Consider the following 19432-nt stretch of genomic DNA (forward strand, 5'->3'; position numbering starts at 1 on the left):
AATACTTTAATCAGTAACTGTTGTGAAATATCAAAGTAACGGAGAAGGAATAATACCCCCAGTCACAGGTAGTGGGATATGTCTATAATTAACCGCAGGTTGGTCTTGGTTCAGAGATCACATAGCTCGAGGGTAGTTATCCTTCTGTATCGCTTCCCAAATTCTTTGCACCAGATACTGAAGGACATTTGCGAAAGTGCAAAAGGAGCGCACATGCTATTTGCGCCTCTTTCTCCACCAATAGATTGACGTGTAGAAAAAGATGGCTGCATCCGTGGGGGGTGCGCAATTTTGCATCCTCTGATGGGAGAAACTGAGCGGATCAGGGACGTTCGTTGTCTAGATTGGCCTAGGCGCATAAATATAGGTATTCGAATATTCGTCAAGACCTCCCAGGCTCCCGCGGGAGGAGGTTGGCCAACCCTCCGGAGCGCCTTGTACCTAAAAGTTGGCAAGTATGATTTAGCAACACAGCCAGACTTTGTTTTGCAAAACAATTATTTAAATGAGATTCAATAGGTGGAGAAGGTGCATTTTGGAGAGTTCCATCTTTAGCGTGAGGCCGCAGAACATTTTACTCCTTGCAAAAGCATTTCAAGGTTATCTTTCCTTTGAGATGGAGGAAGCCAGTCCTCAGTGTATAACTTTTAATGGGGCGCCTTTTACACCTCCCAGGGGCTCTTTATACAAGAAAGCACAATTTGACCAATGTCATAAAAACTTTTAAATGCACACACAAAAAGTTAAAATCTTTTTTTGCAAATTGAAAATGGCCACATGCTGGAGGTGAAATTTTGAACACAAGTTTTCCGAATTGACATCTCTCCGGCACAACACTTTGACGTCACCGCGACCTCTATGAATGTTAATTTAAAGCGGCAATGTCGGTACCCCACAGGTTAAGTGTTTGAACACTTAACCCGCCATTGCCGCTTTAAATTAACATTGAGACAGGTCGCAATGACATAATAGTGTTGTGCCGGGGATCAGGGCCGGATTTACCACTAGGCAACCTAGGCAATTGCCTAGGGCCCAGTGGTCCCCAGAGGGCCCTCCCAGGGCCGGTGGTGAGACCAACCTTTAAAAATGGGCCGCTACTTATGGGCCAGTGCTATGTGCTTTCCCCCCTGGGCTAAAGTCTGCCAGCCAGCCCCTGAATAGGGGTATATGTTATGCTAAAAACTATAGTGCTATGGATTTTTTCAGGGAGGGGGCCCCACACCAGTATCTGGCCTAGGGCCCCATTAGGTCTAAATCTGGCTCTGCTGAAGATCTTTCAATTCGGAATCAGTTGCTGTCAGTATGATGGTGCCATCTGAGTTCTGCAGCGTCGGTTTTCAGGTATATCTGTGTATATTGCCATAATTTTTTGGTAAATTCGGGTTTTATTTGTAGGCCTCCTCGTTGTCCGATTTCTGATCATCGTTAAAACGTTCCCACCCCGACCAATTCACATTGCTGTGTGGTGCGACGGCGTAACCCACATAAGTTTGCAGCCAAATGCAGAATGAGCCGCATATTCCGCAAAGCAGTTATGTTGCTGATCTTTAGCTCGCTCCGCTCCATGCAGTTGGAGAGCCCTTAAAAGTACACCTCTCCACCCCTCTCTTTTTATCGAACTTACGCTATGAAATGACCTCTCATTTTAGCTCTTCAAATCTAAGTTCACTGATGCCCTCACTCCATCCAACTTCTCTCCTTGGCGCAAACGTCTGCTCTTCTGCAAACACCGCCATCTTGGTTTCCGAAAACTCATGCACTTTGGCATAAATCGAAACACAAGTGCACAAATTGAGGTGTGAGGTGGCACCAAGACTGATTACGTTAGAGACACACGCATTGTCTCTAAAGAAAAAACTTTTTTTTAAAAAAGAATTGAACATTGCACCAGCTTAGAGAACTTAGAGCTTCTTTGTCAGACGTCCATAGCACTGGAACTACTAGCAAACTAAATTGCTCTCTGAATGCACTGCACCAAACTAAGGGAGGCTCAGGGTCTGAGTCATTAAGGCACGCATACTGAGCGCAATGTGCGTGTTTTAAAACGCACGTCAATCGGGTGTACGTACGGCAAAATTCAACACGGAGCAGATGAGAAGATACATGTGGTGATGAATACGGGTCAAGGTCTGCTTTATTACACAGGACACTGCCAAATATCTCTGTGGAATATAAAATCACAAAAGAATGCTCAGAAGAAAACAATTCAACTAATGTCTCATGTCAATAATTTAGGCATTAATGATAAAACATAAAAAAAAAAAAAAAAAGTTTGTTCCTGATTGCAAACACATGTTATAGCATGCATACGCAGCCATCATCACTAGTAATTGGCACTTAAACTAGACCTGTAACTGGAGCAAGAGATACGGCTGAAAAACAAGTACCTGAGAGATGCCCAGAGCTTGAATTGAGCTCGAGATTGGCACGCCCTCACTGTACTACGGGCAAATTCTCCCCACGCCCTGTTCGCTCCCTGAAATCACAGGCTGTAGTAAGTGTCCTTTGCGCTCGCGGATGAATTGAACGTGGCGTATAGTCCGGTTCTGGGCAGACGCAGAGTGATTTTGCGAACTGTACGTAGAAAATCGCTGTTTTCCTCCCTTGATGAATCAGACCTTCAAATACCAAACTACAGTTTACAGGCTACATAATGACCTATGTGCAAATATATTACATCCGCCTGTGTGTTCTACACGTGCCAGTTTTATGTGATTTAACACTCTAATTATTTAAAGTGACATAGACCCTGAAACAATCCAAGGTCTGCGCATGTATCCTCTATCTGCCTCTAGTGCAGCACTTGTTGATCTCTTCGGTTTTCCACAAGATGACGCAAATGGAAAATATGTCATAACATAAACTGTACTATACAATATATATTAACTACTGAGAGGCATCCCCAGTACGACCTGTTTAGATGGGGTCAAGGGATGCAGCTTGTCTGATTAACCCTTGATGGTTAGAGGTATTTTGTAAATTAAGGACCAAACCCATTTGCACATCTCTGTGATGCATCAGGCTCCTCGGGAATAACTTTGTAATTTTCTACTCTGTGCAGGTAAATTTTAGATTATTTTTTAGGAATACATTGTGGTTTCTTTTGGGAGCATATTAAAATAAATATTATTTTATTTCAATTGCAATAGGCAAAACTGGAAGGAAAAATATTTTTTTAAGATTCTACCTGTAGTTTGTCACTAAACTCTATTGATTTACACCATATTTTAATTAGGAAGTTTTATTGGACGCGAGGTGGGTAAATGTATCAAGCTGAGAGTTTTCCGGCGGGTTTAAAAAACCAATCAGATTCTAGCTATCATTTATTTAGTACATTCTACAAAATGACAGCTAGAATCTGATTGGTTGCTATAGGCAACATCTCCACTTTTCAAACCCGCCGGAAAACTCTCAGCTTGATACATTTACCCACAGATATGTTTACCTTGGCTATATTATATTTGGTATAGTTATACAGAGGATAAATGGAAATAATCTATACATTTACTATACTAATCTATATTATTATCTGTAATTTATGTAATCCATTGGTACATCTGAGCGATGTATTGAATATCTATGATAGTACCATTATTTTAATCAACGAGACTAATCCTACATTAAGGGGTATATTTACTAAACTGCGGGTTTGAAAAAGTGGAGATGTTGCCTATAGCAACCAATCAGATTCTAGCTGTCTAGAATGCGCTAAATAAATGACAGCTAGAATCTGATTGGTTGCCACAGGCAACATCTCCACCTTTTCAAACCTGCAGTTTAGTAAATCTCGCCGTAAGTGTTTTTTTAAAAAAAAAACTTTAGAGTACACAATATTTGTTATGAAATGCTACATTTGCTAGTAATATAGTTATCATTGTGCATTCCAAGGCTCAGAGAGCTGGGATCTCAGGTCTCACACTGGGCGGGGGGCTGGGGGGGGGGGCTCAGAATCACATCTGGTGATATATATTATTACAGTTGGCTAGGTATACAGACACAAATGTGATCATGTCAAGCAAAGGTAACACAAATCATGTGATACCCCCCCCCCTGTGCTAAAAATGGAACGTGCCAGCGAGCCATGTGGACCTCATTTCAGATCACATCCAGGAGCGTTTGCAGAGCGAAGTTATAATCTGGACAGCGATCAAGGCACATCAGGCTGGAGTAATGAAATCACATGAATTGGCCGCTTGTCAAACTGACCTTGCAGAAAACACCAGTGTATCCTGCGCTGGGAGATCTGTCCTGAAAGGACCAGCTAAGGACATCCCAACAATGAAGCCCAAGGCTTTTTATATTGCATTCTGTGGCCAAATCGTTAGCTTAAACGGACAATATTGTTTATTATTAAATGTACGATTTAGGGATAGTAATTAACCCTTCCCACAGGACCCATCCACCCCGGTCTAAAACTGTTTTCTTTCATTCAACCAATTTTTTGTTAACATCAGGTCATTCATTTAACTCAGAAAAAAAAATCTCTTTTTTCACCTTAGGACTCAAAACTGTACAGAATAATAACATTACATAATGGATACTAGTTTAGGAAACTGTAGAAGTAAGAAGAAAAACTAAAGGATGATTGGTCCTTTGATGTCCAAATTGCACTTAAAGGCTTTAATGAACATGTGAGATTGTAACCTGCACTAATAAGGCCACTGTTTAACATTAACATCAAGTCAACAGTCAAAGGCCATCAATGACTGAACTATATAATATACTGGAAGTAAGTAACGTGTTTATACTTAAATAACTATATCCGTCATGCTCTCTTCTACTCTTGAAATTTTTACATGGCGATTCTCTGTTTTGATCAATCTGATCCGCACTGTATGAATGACAACCTTGCAAACTTGCAATGATGCACTGTGTGGAGTCTAACACAAGGGTAGGACCAGTGATGTCACAGCAGCTTAACTGAATGAAATGCCAGTTTTTTTATTCCATTAGATGATTAGAATACTGTGGTAAAAGCCATGACAGGGAGTTACTGTTGGAGTGGGGAGATTATGTTATTTTTAGCAATAGTTTGCAGTTAATACCAGCTGCAACATTCCCTGAGTAATTCCTCATGGAGATTAATTATCACCGAATGGCCGAACGCAGCTCAACCGTACCGTACCGCAAATGCCCAATAGCGCCAAGTGTATGTAGTCTGCGCCGGGGGTACAAGGTTATAGGCTTAAGAAAGAGATCCCCTTATGTTCAGTAGATAATTTCATGATCACCAGCAGACAACATATGACGTAATATGAAATTAATTGATTCTTCTGCTGTTAATAGAATTCTGACACCCGCTGTAGTTTATTTGTTAAATCCACCTCTTTTTAAAGGACAGCAAAATGCACAGAAGACTCATCAAGACCTGGTTCATCCTAAACTAGTGTAATCATTGCTCCTTATAGATATTAAATGATGTTTAGCAGCATTTCCCGCATCAGGGGATGTTCAGTATAGGACAGAGATGGGGACATGGAGATTGATAGGTGACCCCTATGTGACTTGATTGCTCCCAACTGATGTAAGTGAGGGCTGCAAAATCTTGTTTCACCCCATCGTTACAAGACACCGTAATCAAGACATAATAATCAGTGGGGTCTGTGAGTAACGACGCTTTGTCTGGGCTCAATCTCAGGTCTGATTACCCCTAATTTCATTCCTAAGGCAATTAGTTATGTAATGGAGCCGTTTAACCCTGTCTGTGAAAGGCTCGGCAGGTGAGAGACGTAATGTTAAAAAATTGTGGAGCACTAATTAGGTGATTAAACTGATTTCCAAGGCTTATTAATGCTGATGTGTGGAACTGGGAGTCATATTTAAAGAATACTCTATATGGTGTATGTGGAATTCATGTTAGGAAAAAAAGACAAATGTTATTCAATGTAATGGTGGTTTGGGGGTATGCAAGATAATTTCTAGGCATAGGTTGTAAGCTTATGAGCTAGCCCCCCCCCCCCCCCCCTCCTAATTCTTTGTCTATTTGTAATTTCCAGTCTTGTATTATTACTTTGTTTATCCCCAAATGTAAATATTTGGCAGGAGATTTGACACACAGAACACACAGTACATTGTAGCTGGACCTTCTTGTACTACAATCCCCTTCATGACATGATTGTGGTATAATAAAAAAAAAATTCCATTTGAAATACGCACATTCAATAAATATTAACTTATATAGTCCAAAGAGTAAGACTATATATTGAGAATTGCATTCAGTATTCCAAATCACAGCAATTGTTCCGTACAATGGGCCGGTATTGAATCACTTGACCTTTTCATCAATCAGACGTAGGGCAGGAGGTACTAGGTGAAACTTGATGATTGCCTAGGGCCCTGAGGGTGTAGGGGGCACCTAAAACACAGTGCAGTGCCCAAAGGTGGTCTGACAGACTGTCTACAGAGACAACAGGCTGTATGAAGTCCCATATAAAGAAAAAAGGTGTCTACACAACAAAAGACTTTGGGAGGCTTGAAAGCATTAAAAGTCCTTTCCTTCAATAAAAACATAGCACAGACAGACCACATATGATTAACACCTCATATCATTTGAAATCCTAAATAAAATTGACTTTTAATGCTTTCAAGGCACCAGGATTAATCATCAGATTTCTATGAATTGTTGTACCCTGGGATTGTCCTTGAAAATTAAGGACAGGGGACAACAATGGAAAGTAGGCTCTCTTGCAGCTTTGCCGGATGTGCCTGCGTGGACCCTTTTGTCAACAGAAGAAGAATTAAATATTGTTCCTTAAAGGGGTTGTCTAACCAGTGATATTGTCTTTGGAGCAGAAATTGGAACGCGGGATCTCAATGTGTTGGGTGTTGAGGGCACGTGACTGGGCAGTGAGGTGGAAAACACCTCTGACATTAGAGATAGAGCAATGACCTTCTCTATTCAATACTAGGCCATAACCTCCATGGGATTGCAGCCATTAGTGCTGCTGGTTGGACAAACCCATAGAGCCATATCTGTACAAAGTCACAAGTTTACATTTAAGAACAGATACCAAAGGTTGCAGTGGACAGTCCCTACGTTTACTGCATAAACAGTGGGGTGGTTTATCAGACTACAGTGTCCAGTTTGTTTATTGTAATACACCCTCCCCTGTGAATGACTGCGTGATCTGTGACATCAAGAATACTGACCATGTGCCTCCCCCGAGATAACTCCCAGTCAATGATGTTTCTGTGATAGGATGCAGGCCTTTAATGAAGAGAGCCGATAGAGGCTGCTGCAACTTGCTAACAATAAGAGGCAGACAAGCTGCAGTCAGTCAACAAACAGACGAAGAATAGACCAATCAGACATCACAACACTCCGTAACTCGCCACAGTGGGTTAGGAAAGACAATAACCAAGTTCCAATCTTGAAAGCAAAAAGCAAGAAGATGTATTTGCAGTAAGACGGTGACTGAAGGACTGCACATTGATGTTTCAGGCTCATTATGCAGACTGGTGGTGGCAGTGTAGGGATATTGAGTGTGTTTTTGTGGCACCTAACAAGGATCATTCACAAAAGTGCAAGCATGCCACGGCTCATATGCCACTTGTGCACAAATGAACTCATTTCTATGGTGAAATACAAGGATTTTTGGGCGTTGATGGTGGCACCTCCAGAGGTGCAATATTTAGCTTATTGTGATGGAGAATCTGGAAGGACCTAGTTGTGCCCTGCGCAGTGTGGGTTAGGAGCATACATACACTTAGTTACACATTCACATGCAAAAACAAGGTTTCATTTTACTGCAGACAAGATTATTTGAAAGAAATCCAAGGGTTCCCTCTTTAGTGGGTAGTTTAGAAAAATACTAAATGATCCCCTAATCATATTGCTGGGATACACTGGCCTCCAGCTACACTCCTCATAAATCTATCACATACTTCTCACCGTACCTGAAGATCACATGAGAGATTATTGTTCCCAGAGCTGTGTTTTCCTAAAGCTTATTCTGACACCGTTCCCACGTTACATAATGAACACCTGAGAATGTTCACAGTTCATGTGCAGGACGGAATCCCAGCACACCTTATTCATAACTGGTAGTTGTAGTACCAGAAAAAAAACACCCTGCAATTATACTTTTTATCAGGCAGACATCACGTGGAGCAGAATATATCTCTCTTCACATTTTTCTGCCAGTTGTCCAACAAGCAGAGACCCAGAGTGCGTCTGGTCATCGCAGACGAGAGGCAGCGCCAAGCGTAACGCCCCTTGAGACAAGATGCCTCACCCTTTGCCCCTTTTGGGTCATCAGTTTGGTCATTTCAACCGTTGTGTGGACCTATCCATTGGATCTGATCCAGTATGGTGACAATCAGGACGGTTGATGACCCATCAGCAGGATAGACCATCCGCCAACCTATTCATGGTAGAGTGGCATGCCATGTTGTAATCCGGTCACGGTGAAGTCCTGGTAGTTTTATTGCTAACCTAAAGACGGTGAAGCGAAACCCATATCTTACTGGTATTTGACAGCACTATAATCACAATTGTTGTTTATAACTTATAAGTTATTGTATTGAACTGTAAATATCTGGTGGGTTTTCATTATGAAACTAACTGGGGATCAGGCAACAAGAACCTACTTTCCAGGGATAATTGGAAAAATCTAATATTTCCTCTAAACATCTTCAGTGAATTTCCTCCGTCCCTCTCACATCTTTTGTCTAACATGTTCCCTTATCCTTTACATTGTAAGTTCTTTTGGGAACAGACTTCTATACCGGCTATTAGGGGGATGCAGGAGGGAGGTGTGTTGGGAACTCAAGATGTCATCGATGTAATAAGCATCCGGCTGTATAAACCTTGGTAGCACCAGAATGCCCGTCCTCCACAGATCACTGATCACTAACATCTAGCTCCGAACCCCCTAACAGACCAGAAGCAGCACAAGTAGCTTCCAGCCCGACAGTATTAGCTGATCACTGAGTGTACTGGTAGCTGTCTGCTAGATGGTATTGACCAATCCTGGCAGCTCTCAAATGTGAGTAAGTCAGCCCGGCAGATGGGGTACATCATGGAGGTCTGTCCTACACAACATCGGATTGGAGGTCTGTCCTACACAACATCGGATTGGAGGTCCGGCCATATTCCAGCCTTCAAACTGGAGGCCCTGCCATTATCTAACCACCAGACTGGAGGTCTGATTTAAATACTAGCCACCAGAAAGGAGGTCCGGCCATACACTAGCCACCAGAATGAAGGTCCTGCCATACACTAGCCACCAGAACGAAGGTGCTGCCATACACTAACCACCAGAAAGGAGGTCAGCTTTAAACATACACTAGCCACCAGAACGGAGGTCCTCCCATAAACTAGCCACCAGAAAGGAGGTCAGCTTTAAATTAACACTAGACACCAGAATAAAGGTCCTGCCATACACTGGCCACCAGAACGAAGGTCTTGCCATACACTAGCCACCAGAAAGGAGATCCTGCCATAAACTAGCCACCAGATTGGCAGTCTGCATTAAACATACACTAGCCACCAGAACGAAGGTCTTGCCATACACTAGACACCAGATTGGTTGTCTGCATTAAACATACACTAGCCACAAGAACGGAGGTCCTGCCATACACTAGCCACAAGAACGGAGGTCCTGCCATACACTAGCCACAAGAACGGAGGTCTGCTTTCACATTGGCCACCAGATTGGGCTTCCTGCCACACTGAAGCAGCCACCAATCTGCTTTTCACCATAAAGGGCTTTGCTTTGTATATATGCTACTATATACCATATGTTCCTGGATTTGTTTATATTACAACCTCCCAATATTGTACAATGTTGTGGATCACATTGGTGCTATACAAATACTCAGTAATAATAATTATCTGCAGCATAAAAAATGGTGTAAATGAATCAAGCGTTCTGTTGGATCGTTCCCAATTGCAATTTTTGGTACTTAAATGAATCCGGTACTCGGATCCCCTAAGTTCGGGTGTGTTCGGTTTCCGAGGAACCGAACCTGAGCGTCTCTACTTGGAACACAGTGAAATACAGTAAAATCTCTTTAATGCTCTTCAATAAGCGTAAAAAGGTCACTGAGTGCAGAAACAGTCCATGATAAAGGGGACAATCGCTCCCAGCTGAGCCTGCGATCATCCAGCAGCAGATAACTATATGCATTGTTTATGGTAAAACTGATAATAGCAGCGACTGAAGTATCTCAGTATTGCTGGCTGAGAATACAAGCTGTACCCTGCAATAAGGCCCCGTCTGTCTCGTATCCATTACACTTTATATGGACATTATTATGCAGAGCACACAAGATCATTTGAATATCTCCCAATCTCTGTATCCTTCTTATATCCAGCATTATGCCGCTAATCGCCCAACGTGCATTCACCAGTTACATCTTTATTCCATTTATTAATATTTGCTTATATAATAAAGGATTTGTGCACCGTGGGAGGTGAAATTTAATGGGGTAATTGGGGTAATTGGATGTTAGGATTCATGGAGAGAACAGATTAAGTAAAATCATTGTCCTGCAGAGCAGACGTGACTAAGGAAACTGTTTATAATATATTGTGCTTTATCATTGTGGAGGATTTCACCTATTTTTGACTTGGCCGACTTGTTGAACAAACAGGCTTATTGAATACTGTCCTTTTTGTACAAAGGAAAAGCAAAATTGCATGTGTTATATATGTGTGAGTCCCTGTTGTACTGTTGTGGTAAATGTGCACTTGGATAAATCAGACCTCCTAACTATACTTGCCCAGGCTCCCACAATGTCTGGTACCCAACCGAATTCCAGGTACCACTCATTTTATCCCCCCTCCACCTCCACCGCACTTGTCACTTGATCTTCTCTGTGGGATTTCCCGGTGGCTCCCATCCTGTAGCTTGCGAGCAGGGGCTTCTCACCTCTTTGAAAAGTGGGTGACTATTCTTATCATCATCATCATCATTTATTTAGGCTGGCGGCAAAGTTAAACAGGGTTTTCGCTGGATTTTGGGGGTTTTCAACCTTTCATAAATAGACCCCTTGTTTAGGAACGCCCAAAACTTTACACCCCTGCACACGATCAGCATGGCTAGTAGGACCATAAGGGGTGAGGTACGAATTTACGGAGGTGATAAAAACAACAGGCAGTAGGACGAAAAAATAAATAAACGAAACTCACTTGCCTGACTCGCAATAAATTCCGAATGAGCTTAACAATGACAAAACAAGTCCCCGACAGTTAACGTCAATTTAAATTGCGACCTGTATATCAGTATTTTTAAAGCGGCAATGGTGGGACCCTAACCTTAGCCTTTTCTCCTAACCCTGGGCCTGATTCATTAAGGATCTTAAATGAAGAGGTATCTTATTTCAGTCTCCTGGACAAAACCATGTTACAATACAAGGGGTGCAAACTAGTTTTCTGTTTTACACATAAGTTTAATACTGACTGTTTTTTCATGTAGCACACAAATATCAACTTTACATTTCAGTGTACAAATAAGCTTTGAAGTATTTGTGTGCTACATGAGAAAACTGTCAGTATTTAACTTATGTGCAAAACAGAAAACTAATTTGCACCCCTTGTATTGTAACATGGTTTTGTCCAGGAGACTGAAATAAAATACCTCTTCATTTAAGATCCTTAATGAATCAGGCCCCCTAACCCTAACCCTAACCCTTTCCCTAACGCTAAGCCTAAGTGTAAGACTTAGCTCCGATGAGAAGCAGCATTGCCACTTTAAAAAATACCGATATAAGGTAATAAAATCAGAGCAAGATGTAGCTTCTCTACAGAGAGACTTAAATAAACTGGAGGATTGGGCGGCTAAATGGAATATGAGGTTTAACACAGATAAATGTAAGGTTATGCATTCAGGGATCAAAAACAAGAACGCAATCTATAAATTAAATGGAATTAATTTGGGAGAATCTATAATGGAAAAGGATTTGGGAGTGCTCGTAGACAGTAGACTTAGCAATAGTGCTCAATGTCAAGCAGCAGCTGCAAGGGCAAACAAAGTATTGGCATGCATAAAAAGGGGCATAGATGCAAGGGAAGACAGTGTAATTTTGCCACTGTATAAATCATTGGTAAGACCTCATCTTGAATATGCAGTACAGTTCTGGGCACCACTCTATAAAAAAGATAATTTGGAACTAGAAAGGGTTCAGAGAAGGGCGACAAAATTGATAAAGGGTATGGAGTCATTAAGTTATGAGGAAAGGTTAGCCAGTTTAGGCATGTTTACTTTAGAAAAGAGGCGTCTAAGGGGAGGTTTGATTACTATGTACAAATACATTAGGGGTCAATACAGAGAGCTTTCATGGGAACTTTTTACCCCAAGGACCATACACAGGACACGTGGTCATCCCCTAAGGTTAGAGGAGAGGAAATTTCACAACCAGCAAAGGAAGGGGTTCTTTACAGTAAGGGCAGTCAAGATATGGAATTCATTGCCAGGGAAGGTTGTGATGGCAGATTCAATAGATATGTTTAAGAAAGGGTTAGACAAATTTTTAGCGGAAAGGTGTATCCAGGGATACGACCGTTAATTAAAATAAAGGATAGTAGTGGATATAGGGTAAAAATTGGATTGCAATATTGAGTCTGGGGGGATTTTCAAAATTGAAACAGATGGGCGGTTGCCTACTCTGGATTAATTTCAAATATAAGTGCAGGATCGCAGGAGATCCAAAATAGGTTGAACTTGATGGACTGGTGTCTTTTTTCAACCTCATCAACTATGATATACAGGCCGCAATTTAAAATGACGTCAAAACAGGCTGCCGTTATTACTGGTGATCGTGTGATCACTGTCGGGGACTTGTTTTGTCATTGCCAAGGTCAGTCATCATTTATTAGGAGTTGGGCAAGTGAGTTTCGTGACTTTTGTTCGTGGTAGTCACCGTCGGTGTTATCAGCACCGTTACAGTGACTACCACCGACCATAAGCTTCCTGCGCTAGGCGCTCTTGACCCATGTGACTTCACAAAAGAGCATTCATAGTTGCGAATTTTTGCAGTTCACGCATGACCTTTAATATGAAACATTGTAACTCCTGTCAAGGTCTGGAAACTTTTCCATACATGTTTCTGAGTTTTTACAAAATGTCTTTTATATACTGAACAGGTCTAGATTTACATTTTGTGCCCCCCCCAGACCACGTTTTCTCTGCTGCCCCCCTATCAGGTTAACTCCTCATTCTTCCAAAGCCCATTACATCTTATCTCTATGAAATAAAGACATAGAAATGATTTAGCCCTAACTGAACCAAGGCTTAAATGTTTATAATGGGTAAATAACACATTAGTCTAACGCAAGATAAAAAAAACATAAAACCTTTGTTGTATAAAGTGAGCAGATTGCGACCCCCGCACGCGAATCCGGGCCGGTCCCTGGATCCACTTGTATTGTAGGTTTGGAAGCCCTTAGTTTATATAAGTTATAGAGGGCAAGTGGGACGCCCTAGTTTACAAACCTCTCACGTAATATTATAATGACCTACATGGATTTGGATGCCGCATTTCATTAAAAAGTAACTCTCCTAACTTTTGTTCTTCCTGCAGATCTAAAAATACAAGTTGTCCTAGTTTTTGAGATAAAGCCCCGTCATCATTCGATAGTTGCCAAATATAACATCACGTGGGGGCTCAGACTTGTGTGCAACCGAAATTAGTATGTGGGAAGCTCTAACCGAGGCATCTCCTTCCTGATCTCTTTAAAGGGACTCTAACGCTATATTTTTTAGTTGCCATCTGCGTTTTGTCTATTATTAATAAATAAGAAAATATCCTTGTTATAGGACTGCACAGTTTCTATGTTTGCATAGCTCACCAGTCAGTAGAGAGGCCAGTGTTTGTATTCTCTTCCCTGTGCTCCTCCCTGAGCCCTTGTGACATCATTGGGATACTCTGTAGCTAGGTAGAGTTGCCCTTGGATATGACCCAGCTCTGCTGTGCTCTCTGCATTAGATATAACTGTATGAAGAGACCAGCGTTGTGCTGTATCCCACGGCAACAAGCATCAACAACTCTGTCTCATTATATTAATACACGGGGCTATTATATTATGAAGCCAGACCATGTTTGTCAGTGTGATATTGAGAAACTTGTTGCACTAGAGATTGGTGCTTGTGCCTCTGACTCCTACACTGTATATACTGTAATTACCCCGCAGATTATTGTCAGTTTCCAGTATTTCTGTCTGTGCTTAGTCAGCTGAGTTTTCACACTTGTATCTGTGATTCATAAGCAAAAGGCATCCGATTACAGCAATATTTAAAAAAAAGTTGGAAAATCAGTCAAGTCACACTGCACTTGTGACACGTGTGAGACAGACTACCTATGTACCTCATACAGACAGACTACCTGTGTACCTCATACAGACAGACTACCTGTGTACCTCATACAGACAGACTACCTGTGTACCTCATACAGACAGACTACCTGTGTACCTCATACAGACAGACTACCTGTGTACCTTATACAGACAGACTACCTGTGTACCTCATACAGATAGACTACCTGTGTACCTCATACAGACAGACTACCTGTGTACCTCATACAGACAGACTACCTGTGTACCTCATACAGATAGACTACCTGTGTACCTCATACAGACAGACTACCTGTGTACCTCATACAGACAGACTACCTGTGTACCTTATACAGACAGACTACCTGTGTACCTCATACAGACAGACTACCTGTGTACCTCATACAGACAGACTACCTGTGTACCTCATACAGATAGACTACCTGTGTACCTCATACAGACAGACTACCTGTGTACCTCATACAGACAGACTACCTGTGTACCTCATACAGACAGACTACCTGTGTACCTTATACAGACAGACTACCTGTGTACCTCATACAGACAGACTACCTGTGTACCTCATACAGACAGACTACCTGTGTACCTCATACAGACAGACTACCTGTGTACCTTATACAGACAGACTACCTGTGTGTACCTCATACAGATAGACTACCTGTGTACCTCATACAGACAGACTACCTGTGTACCTCATACAGACAGACTACCTGTGTACCTTATACAGACAGACTACCTGTGTACCTCATACAGACAGACTACCTGTGTACCTCATACAGACAGACTACCTGTGTACCTCATACAGATAGACTACCTGTGTACCTCATACAGACAGACTACCTGTGTACCTCATACAGACAGACTACCTGTGTACCTTATACAGACAGACTACCTGTGTACCTCATACAGACAGACTACCTGTGTACCTTATACAGACAGACTACCTGTGTGTACCTCATACAGACAGACTACCTGTGTACCTTATACAGACAGACTACCTGTGTACCTCATACAGACAGACTACCTGTGTACCTCATACAGACAGACTACCTGTGTACCTCATACAGATAGACTACCTGTGTACCTCATACAGACAGACTACCTGTGTACCTTATACAGATAGACTACCTGTGTACCTCATACAGACAGACTACCTGTGTACCTCATACAGATAGACTACCTGTGTGTACCTCATACAGACAGACTACCTGTGTACCTCATACAGATAGACTACCTGTGTGTACCTCATACAGACAGACTACCTGTGTACCTCATACAGATAGACTACCTGTGTACCTCATACAGACAGACTACCTGTGTACCTCATACAGACAGACTACCTGTGTATACCTTATATATACAGACTACCTGTGTACCTCTATACAGATAGACTACCTGTGTACCTCATACAGACAGACTACCTGTGTACCTCATACAGACAGACTACCTATGTACCATATACAGACAGACTACCTGTGTACCTCATACAGACAGACTACCTGTGTACCTCATACAGACAGACTACCTGTGTACCTCATACAGACAGACTACCTATGTACCATATACAGACAGACTACCTGTGTACCTCATACAGACAGACTACCTGTGTATACCTTATATATACAGACTACCTGTGTACCTCATACAGATAGACTACCTGTGTACCTCATACAGACAGACTACCTGTGTACCTCATACAGACAGACTACCTATGTACCATATACAGACAGACTACCTGTGTACCTCATACAGACAGACTACCTGTGTACCTCATACAGACAGACTACCTGTGTACCTTATACAGACAGACTTCATGTGTAAACCTTATACAGACAGACAGGGCCGCCTTCAGAAAAAATCGGGCCCAGTAGGGGCCCCCCGTGCCACCCGGGTTCCCCCCCCCATGAGCAACACATACTTTCATACTTACCTGGGGGCCCGCCGCTGGTCTCCGCTATTCTGTCTTCAGCCTGGCTGTCACGGTGACAGCCAGGCACCAGGGTCCGATCGCAGGGGTGGAGGATTCATTCCCCCTGCGATCATGTGATCTGTCAGAATAGCGGAGACCAGCGGCGGTCCCCAGGTAAGTCTGTGCTGAGCTGTTGTACCGGGCCCCCTGGTGAGCCCGGGCCCGGTACAACAGTACCCCCCGTACCCCCTGATGGCGGCCCTGCAGACAGATTACATGTGTATACCTTATACAGACAGACTACCTGTGTATACCCTATATATACAGATTACCTGTGTGTACCTTATACAGACAGACTTCCTGTGTATACCCTATATATATATATATATATATATATATATATATATATACTACCTGTGTATACCTTATACAGACAGATTACATATGTATACCTTATACAGACAGACTACCTGTGTATACCCTATATATATATATATATAGACTACCTGTGTATACCTTATACAGACAGATTACCTGTGTATACCCTATATATACAGACTACCTGTGTACTACTTCAAAAACTGAGACAAATAATGGGCAGCACGGTGGCTCAGTGGTTAGCTCTTCTGTTTCACAGCACTGGGGTCATGAGTTCAATTCCCAACCATGGCCTTATCTGTGTGGAGTTTGTATGTTCTCCCCGTGTTTGCATGGGTTTCCTCCGGGTGCTCTGGTTTCCTCCCACACTCCAAAACATACTGGTAGGTTAATTGTCTGCTATCAAAATTGACCCTAGTCTCTCTGTCTGTATGTTAAGAGAATTTAGACTGTAAGCTCCATAAGCTCCAATGGGGCAGGGACTGATGTGAATGGGTTCTCTGTACAGCGCTGCAGAATTAGTGGCGCTATATAAATAAAGGATGATGATGAATACAAATGGGTTCAGTCATGTCCCAACAAATCATGCCTATTTTTGCCCCAGTGTCCATACTTTTCCATGAACAGTGGCACATGCTAGGCGCAGACTTCCTGCCTGATCCTTACTTTCCGGAGGTAACCGACATGGTCCGTACATTCCGGCACCCACAATTCCTTTCTGGATTAGGCCAATCACATGTCATCCGAAGGGCTTATTAGCTACATGGATGCCGCATCTTTGGTGCATTGTGTTAAACTTTAACCACAATGAGAATTGGCAACGTGACAACAAAAGTGTTCTACCAAATTTATGGCAATACATTATAAAAAAATATTATTTTTTTTTATTTCAATTTATTGGATAACGTCAACATTGTCAAAGCACTTTGTTTATCCACAACATAGATGTTTTTCTCCACTACATTATTTAAGTTTGTTATGTCTTCCTCTCTCCAGCTATCATCTGTTTTTCTCATTCTGATTATTCTGAAAAGGTGATTTAGAGGTTACAGACCAAACCGAACACCATGAAGTTCACCGTTTCCAATCACTTTTCCCGGCCTCAATAACAATATGGTGTTTGGGATAATTCCCTCTTGTAGGGACATCAAAGGAGCCGTGATTCCCCCACGAGGCCGCTGTGCAGAGAGAACATTCTGTGCCGAGAAGTAATGAAAATAACACACATAGAATCCACTCTGCGGCCATCCGCAGCTTCTCTATTAGCAAAACACGTCCAATGTATCTGCCTTGCAAGAAGCGCTCAATGGTTTCTTACTTTAGTTTTTTATTTTGGATTTCTCCCTGAAGGCCAAGTGAACTTAAACATTCATGTGGTTCTGTTATTCCAATTAATTTTTGTGGATTAACGTCTTTGATTAGGGAACAGAATCCTGCATGACGTCCGGGATTTCATATACAGGTTTGGTTAGACATGTCAGCATATCTTATTTTGCACAGAGAACCAAATCTCTCTGCATTTTCTACCTAAAGGAATAAACCGTATTTGCCGATATAAGCTGGAGATCATATTGTAACCTACACTCCCTTTCTCTAAATGCATAGGCAAACCGAGGGGGTTTCCTAGTGCCTGGAAACCCCCTCCAAGCCTGGGGCACTGTATAATTGAAGTGGCTGGACCCTGCTCCCACTTCACACAGCTCTGCTTGAAAAGGGAGAGCTGCGTGCACCTAACAGTAGTGCACACAGCATTGCCCATGTATATTATAGGGATAGGAACAGTTGAAGAGCAGCCAAGCACTGTCTAAAATTATAGCCACGCCCCCATGCATGCCGGTCACGCCCACAGGCGGCGTGGTGTGGAAACCCCCCTCTACAAATCCTGTGTTTGCCCCTGAAATGGGGTATATTTATCGAGGCTTCTTAAAAAGAAAAAGTGGAGCTGTTGCCCATAGCAACCAGTCATAATCTATCTACCATATTCTAGAATGTACTAGCTAGAATCTGATTGGTTGCTATGGGCAACACCTTCACTTGTCCTAATCCAGACACTTTGGGTCCGCCCCTTTAATTAAATTCAACTTCTCCATTTATCCCAAAATACTGCTTGGTTTAGCTTCATGTAGAAACAAGTGACAACCCTAGGACCAGGGTTAACAAAACCCCAAAATATTATTTATTGAAATGTTTCTAAAAAATTACTGATGTGCAAAAAACAGTATTGACACATTGTCTCCGTCATTCTGGAATGGAACAAACAGAGTCAACTAATGATATCTACGTTTAAGTAATTCTTTGTTTAAAGGTTATTGCTTGGTCCCGTAATACAAATGTTCAGCAATTTTTCACAGAAGTATGGAAACTAGGTGGCAGCGTTGTACTGATGTCTATAGATCATCTATGAAGTTGATTAGCTAGATTAAGGCAAGTAAAGGACAATAGGTAACAAACATTTTATGTGAGGAAGGAATCTCTTAGAGAACAGTAAAGTCAGATTTATCCCTATTTTTGAACTGTAATTATTGCATCGGTGTAATACAAACTATAGACGTGTTACCCCCAGTGTAACGTGTGGAAGGATATTTTCTATCACTAAACATATAACAATAACTGGAATTCTAGATGTTTTGAAATCCCCATCTGAGATAATTATTTTAATTCACTTTTCATTCCCATTCCGCCATCTCTCGCTGTTCAACATATAGAGAACAGATTACAACAAGTCAGATAACAAAAAGTCTAAATTAATTTTCTCTGTATCAGAGACAATAAAAAAAAAAAGCTCTAAAACTCGGTGTAAGGACTATGGAAAGCTCTGTGCAGCAAAGTCCTAACAATGGAGATTATTCATT

At 41.9% G+C, this 19432-nt stretch overlaps 1 protein-coding gene across 2 annotated transcripts in view; it reads right to left on the reverse strand.

The window, feature by feature from the left end:
- The window catches only part of LMNTD1 (lamin tail domain containing 1), a 111986-nt gene that overhangs the window by 38523 nt on the left and 54031 nt on the right, over positions 1-19432 (reverse strand). The gene's annotated exons all lie outside the window — the stretch shown is intronic.

Source organism: Mixophyes fleayi, chromosome 4 (genome assembly GCF_038048845.1).
Source record: "Mixophyes fleayi isolate aMixFle1 chromosome 4, aMixFle1.hap1, whole genome shotgun sequence".
In the NCBI taxonomy this organism is placed as follows: Eukaryota; Metazoa; Chordata; class Amphibia; order Anura; family Limnodynastidae; genus Mixophyes; species Mixophyes fleayi.